The 6,000-nt window shown below is 46.7% G+C and overlaps 1 pseudogene; it reads right to left on the bottom strand.

Moving 5' to 3' along the window:
• Nucleotides 1-6,000, bottom strand: part of LOC112073288 (dedicator of cytokinesis protein 3-like) — a 79,758-nt pseudogene that overhangs the window by 9,016 nt on the left and 64,742 nt on the right.

The following is a 6,000-nucleotide window of genomic DNA, read 5'->3' on the forward strand; positions in this document are numbered from 1 at the left end:
CAAACCTATATACAATACATGAGTAAGAGACCAAAACATTTGCAATCTCAAACTTCTGTCAGGCTAAAGCAAATCCTCAAAAGTATTTGAAGAATAGTACTTGAACCCAGGTCTGGACTGAACAGGTCAGGACGGTAGGCTACACTAGGCCAGGGAGGGTACCTTTCGTAAAGAGGAGCGCGCAGGGAGAGCTGGAGGGAGGTCGCTGATCTGGTGGTGGAAAGCATCAAAGTGCATGGAGAAGTGTCCTATAGAGGGAGACACACAGCAGGACAGAACAACGGATTGGTTGGTTGGAAATATACAGAACTAAACCAGAGAGGGGAGGAGGAGGAGGGGGGGGAAATAATGATCTGGAGAAGGATAAACAGGCCTCTGACTAAGCTACAGAACAGTCCCCTTGAGAGAATCAGGTAGGATTAGGGTTGGTGGGTAGATGGTGGGGGTAGGATCAGGGTTGGTGGGTAGATGGTGGGGATAGGATCAGGTAGGATCAGGGTTGATGGTGGGGATAGGATCAGGTAGGATCAGGGTTGGTGGGTAGATGGTGGGGATAGGATCAGGTAGGATTAGGGTAGATGGTGGGGATAGGATCAGGTAGGATCAGGGTTGGTGGGTAGATGGTAGGGATAGGATCAGGGTGGATCGGGTAGATGGTAGGGAAACTGTATACGGTAGGATCAGGGTTGGTGTAAGGTAGATGGTAGGGGATAGGATAGGTGAGTGGTGTTGGAGGTAGATGGTGGGGATACAGGATCAGGTACGATCAGGTAGATGGTTGGGATATCGGATCAGGTAGGATCGCGTAGGATGTGGGATAGTCAGGGTTGGTGTTGGGATAGGATAGGTAATGATCAGGGTTGGTGTTGGGGATAGGATCAGGGTTGGTTGTTGGGGATAGGATAGGGAGGATCAGGGTGGTGTGGAGGGATGGTCAGGGAGGATCAGGTGGTGTTGGGATAGGATCAGGGTTGGTGTTGGGGATAGGATCAGGGTTGGTGTTGGGATAGGATCAGGAGGTCAGGGTTGGTAGGTAGATGGTGGGGATAGGATAAGGTTGGTGGGTAGATGGTAGGGATAGGATCAGGTAGGATCAGGGTTGGTGAGTAGATGGTGGGATAGGATCAAGTAGCATCAGGGTTGGTGGGTAGATGGTCGGGATAGGATCAAGTAGGATCAGGGTTGGTGGTGGGGATAGGATCAGGGTTGGTAGGTAGATGGTAGGGATAGGATCAGGTAGGATCAGGGTGGTGGTGGGATAGGATCAGGGTTGGTTTGGGGATAGGATCAGGGAGGATCAGGGTTGGTAGGTAGATGTGGGGATAGGATCAGGGTTGGTGGGTAGATGGTAGGGATAGGATCAGGAGGATCAGGGTTGGTGGTGGGGATAGGGTCAGGTTGGTGGTAGATGGTAGGGATAGGATCAGGTAGGATAGGGTTGGTGGTGGGGATAGGATCAGGGTTGGTGTTGGGGATGGGATCAGGTAGGATCAGGGTTGGGGGGTAGATCCAACTTGTAAGTCGCTCTGGATAAGAGCGTCTGCTAAATGACTTAAATGTAAATGTAAATGTAGATGGTGGGGATAGGATCAGGTAGGATCAGGGTTGGGGGGGGTAGGATGGTGGGAAAGAATCAGGTAGGATCAGGGTTGGGGGGTAGATGGTGGGGATAGGATCAGGTAGGATCAGGGTTGGGGGTGATGGTGGGGATGGATCAGGTAGGATCAGGGTTGGGGGGGGTAGATGGTGGGAATAGAATCAGGTAGGATCAGGGTTGGGGGGTAGATGGTGGGGATAGGATCAGGTAGGATCAGGGTTGGGGGGTAGATTGGTGGGGATAGGATCAGGTAGGATCAGGGTTGGGGGGTAAGATGGTGGGATAGATCAGGTAAGACATGTGGATAGCGTTTAAATATACTAATTATGCTAAATTAGCGTTGTTGGTTAATTTACTTGCGCTCTCAATCCAGCATTACCAAGCTTGCTGTACTACTGGATAGGATGAAACAGGACTGGTTCTTTTATAACAGTCTACAGGGATAAAGGGAGCTACAATGCACTGGAGAACAAACGTTGGAAGGAGGTACAGTTGAATAAATCTTGAGGATCTATTGGAATCAGATGAGTTCCATAAACTTTTTTTTTAAATGCCACCAAACTGCACTAAATTGCACCAAATGCACACAAACTGACAAACCTGCACCAAACTGGCACCAAACTGCACCAAACTGCACAAACTGCACCAAACTGCACTAAAACTGCACCAAACTGCACTAAATGCACCAAACTGCACCAAACTGCACTAAACTGCACTAAACTGCACCTAACTGACAAATGCAAAACTGCACTAAACTGCACAAACTGCACCAAACTGCACCAAACTGCACCAACTGCACTAAACTGCACTAAACTGCACCAAACTGCCCAAACACTGCAACTAAACTGCATAAACTGCACAAACTGCTATAAACTGCACTAACATGTACCAAACTGCTAACTGCACTAAACTGCACCAAACTGCGCTAAACTGCACTAACACTGCACCAACTGCAACAGCAACTGCCAATAACTGGCACTCAAACTGCACAAACTGCACCCAAACTGCACTAAACTGCACTAAACTGCACCCAACTGCACTAACTGCACTAAACTGCACAAACTGCACTAACTGCCCAAACTGCACTAAAAACTGCACAAACTGCACCACAAAACGACAATTAAACTGCACTAACTGCACCAAACTGCACTAAACTGCACCAAACTGCACCAACTGCAATAAACTGCACTAAACTGCACCAAACTGCACCAAACTGCACTAAACTGCACTAAACTGCACCAAACTGCACTAAACTGCACTAAACTGCACCAAACTGCACCAAACTGCACTAAACTGCACCATCGACGCCAACCAGGGTCGGGGTCAATTCCATTTACATTCAGGAAGTACACTGATATTACAGTTCCAGTGGAATTGAAACAAAATGCACCTGTGAGTGCTTTTAAAAATATATATATATTTATCTGTTATTTTACCAGGTAAGTTGACTGAGAACACGTTCTCATTTACAGCAACGACCTGGGGAATAGTTACAGGGGAGAGGAGGGTGAATGAGCCAATTGGAAGCTGGGAATTATTAGGTGACCATGATGGTGTGAAGGACAGATTGGGAATTTAGCCAGGACACCGGGGTTAACACCCCTACTCTTACAATAAGTGCCACGGGATCTTTAATGACCTCAGAGAGGCATTGTGCTGATCACAAAGGTCATGTCATGGTTAACAACAGATTATTATGGTTACCATCACATACACACACACACAGTACTTGACCACTTACACACAAACCAATATTTGACCTCAAAAACACTGGACCGTATTCCCAACATGAAGAAATAGTGGGAATACACTACATGACCAAAAGTATGTGGACACCTGATCGTCGAACATCTCATTTCAAAATCATGGCCATTAATATAGAGTTGGTCCCCCCTTTGCTGCTATAACAGCCTCTACTCTTCTGGGAAGGCTTTCCATTAGATGTTGGAACATTACTGCAGGGACTTGCTTCTATTCAGCCACAAGAGCATTAGTGAGGTCGGGCACTGATGTTTGGCGATTAGGCCTGGCTTGCAGTCGGCATTCCAATTCATCCCAAAGGTGTTTGATGGGGTTGAGGTCAGGGCTCTGTGCAGGCCAGTCAAGTTCTTCCACACCGATCTTGACAAACCATTTCTGTATGGACCTCGCTTTATGCACGGGGGCATTGTCAAACTGAAAGAGGAAAGGGCCTTCACCACACTGTTGCCACAAAGTTGGAAACCTAGAATGTCATTGTATGCTGTAGCATTAAGAGTTCCCTTCACTGGAACGAAGGGGCCTAGCCCGAACCATGAAAAACAACCACAGATCATAATTATTGATCTGGGGTTGTTATTGACACTATGCATTGGGGAAGGTAGCATTCTTCTGGATCCGCCAAATCCAGATTCGTCCGTCGGACTGCCAGATGGTGAAGCGTGATTCTTCACTTAAGAGAACACGTTTTCACTGCTCCGGAGTCTTGGCATTGCGCATGGTGTTCTTAGGCTTGTGTGCGGCTGCTCGGCCATGGAAACCCATTTCATGAAGCTCCTGGCGAACAGCTCTTGTGCTGAAGTTGCTTCCAGAGGCCGTTTGGAACTCGGTAGTGAGTGTTGCAACCGAGGACAGACGATTTTTACGTGCTACACGTTCTGTGAGCTTGTGTGGCCTACCACTTTGCGGCTGATGTTGCCCCTAGTCGTTTCCACTTCACAAAACCAGTACTTACAATTGACCGTAGAAGCTCTAGCAGGGTAGAAATTTGACAAACTGACTTGTTGGAAAGCTGGCATCCTATGACGGTGCCACGTTGAAAGTCACTGAGCTCTTCAGTAAGGCCATTCTACTGCCTATGTTTGTTTATGGAGATTGCATGGCTGTGTGCTCGATTTTATACACCTGTCAGCAACGGGTGGTGGCCGAAATAGCCGAATCCACTAATTTGACGGGGTGTCCACATACTTTTGTATACATAGTGATGATTGAAAAATACCTCAACAACCCTTTCATTAGTGTTCTGCCTCAGTGTAACTATATAATGGGTGTTGAATAAAGATATGCCGTGTGATGTGTGTAATGTCCTTCTTTATTCATAGGGGTCTGGCATGCCAACGTAAGGCACAACAACGCAAACACACTCGACTGTATTCTGATAGAGATCCGTTTTTGGTGAACCATCTGACCATCTGACCATGGGATGTGGTTCACCCAAAAAAAACTCCGTTGCACATGTATTGTACTCACCGTGGGGCAGGCTGCGGGGCGGGATAGGTGGGGCCATCACACTCCCAACGTGGGCGGACAGGAACGGCAACACCTCTCTGGTGCCACTGTCCAGACTCCAGCTGCTGGGGGTGGTCAGGACTGGAGGGGAGAGAGGTAATGTAAATACGACCCTCTACTGTTCACACTAACATTAAGCTGCTGGGGCTGGTCAGGACTGGAGGGGAGAGAGGTAATGTAAATATTTGGCTTTCTGATTCATAAGGTGTTTTATGTTTAATTCATGTAATAGTACTTTCAGTATTGGCAGAGTCATCATCATGAAGATTATCAGTGTAATCCTCATCATCATCAATATAATCAACTTCATCATCATTACTGTTTTGATTTTTGCATGATTTAAGAAAGCAATGTTATTTATATTAGTGTGGTCAGTGTACTGTATTTGGTGGGGGGGGTTCACATGTATCGTTCAAATGGTCTATGTTGACTTACAGGAACAACCAATTACACATCAGTATACCACACCGTAAGGGAGAAATGTACACTTACTACTTTCAATAAAGAAAAGGGCTTTAGTCATAGCAACAGGCTGGTGCTGACTGATAGAGCAGTTCTCTACTAATGATCCACAGTGGGACATCTACAGACAGAAGATGAAGTGGATTTTAAACTAGCTGAAGTATTAGGAAGGTCTGTGAACTGACCACTAACTGTCTGAACAGATAAAACAGAGTACTAGCTTATGTTCTCAACGGGATTGAAAAAGACCAAAGACATGGGGTAAATTAGGACAGACTTACACCCTTTTAACATACTGAGTCCAGTCATACCAAGCTGTACTGACCTGGTTACATATCCACTACTGAGTCCAGCCATACCAAGCTGTACTGACCTGGCCTGGTTATATATCCACTACTGAGTCCAGCCATACCAAGCTGTACTGACCTGGTTACATATCCACTACTGAGTCCAGCCATACCAAGCTGTACTGACCTGGTTACATATCCCTACTGAGTCCAGTCATACCAAGCTGTACTGAGCTGGCCTGGTTACATATCCACTATATAGTCCAGCCATACCAAGCTGTACTGATCTCTTCGTCTAGGATAGTATTGCTCCTATCTGAGCCTGGTTCCTCTCTAGGTCTCTTCGCTCTAGTAGTATTACCTCACTAATCTGAGCCTGGTTTCCAA

Source organism: Salvelinus sp. IW2-2015, unplaced genomic scaffold (assembly GCF_002910315.2).
Source record: "Salvelinus sp. IW2-2015 unplaced genomic scaffold, ASM291031v2 Un_scaffold2210, whole genome shotgun sequence".
NCBI classification, from domain to species: Eukaryota; Metazoa; Chordata; class Actinopteri; order Salmoniformes; family Salmonidae; genus Salvelinus; species Salvelinus sp. IW2-2015.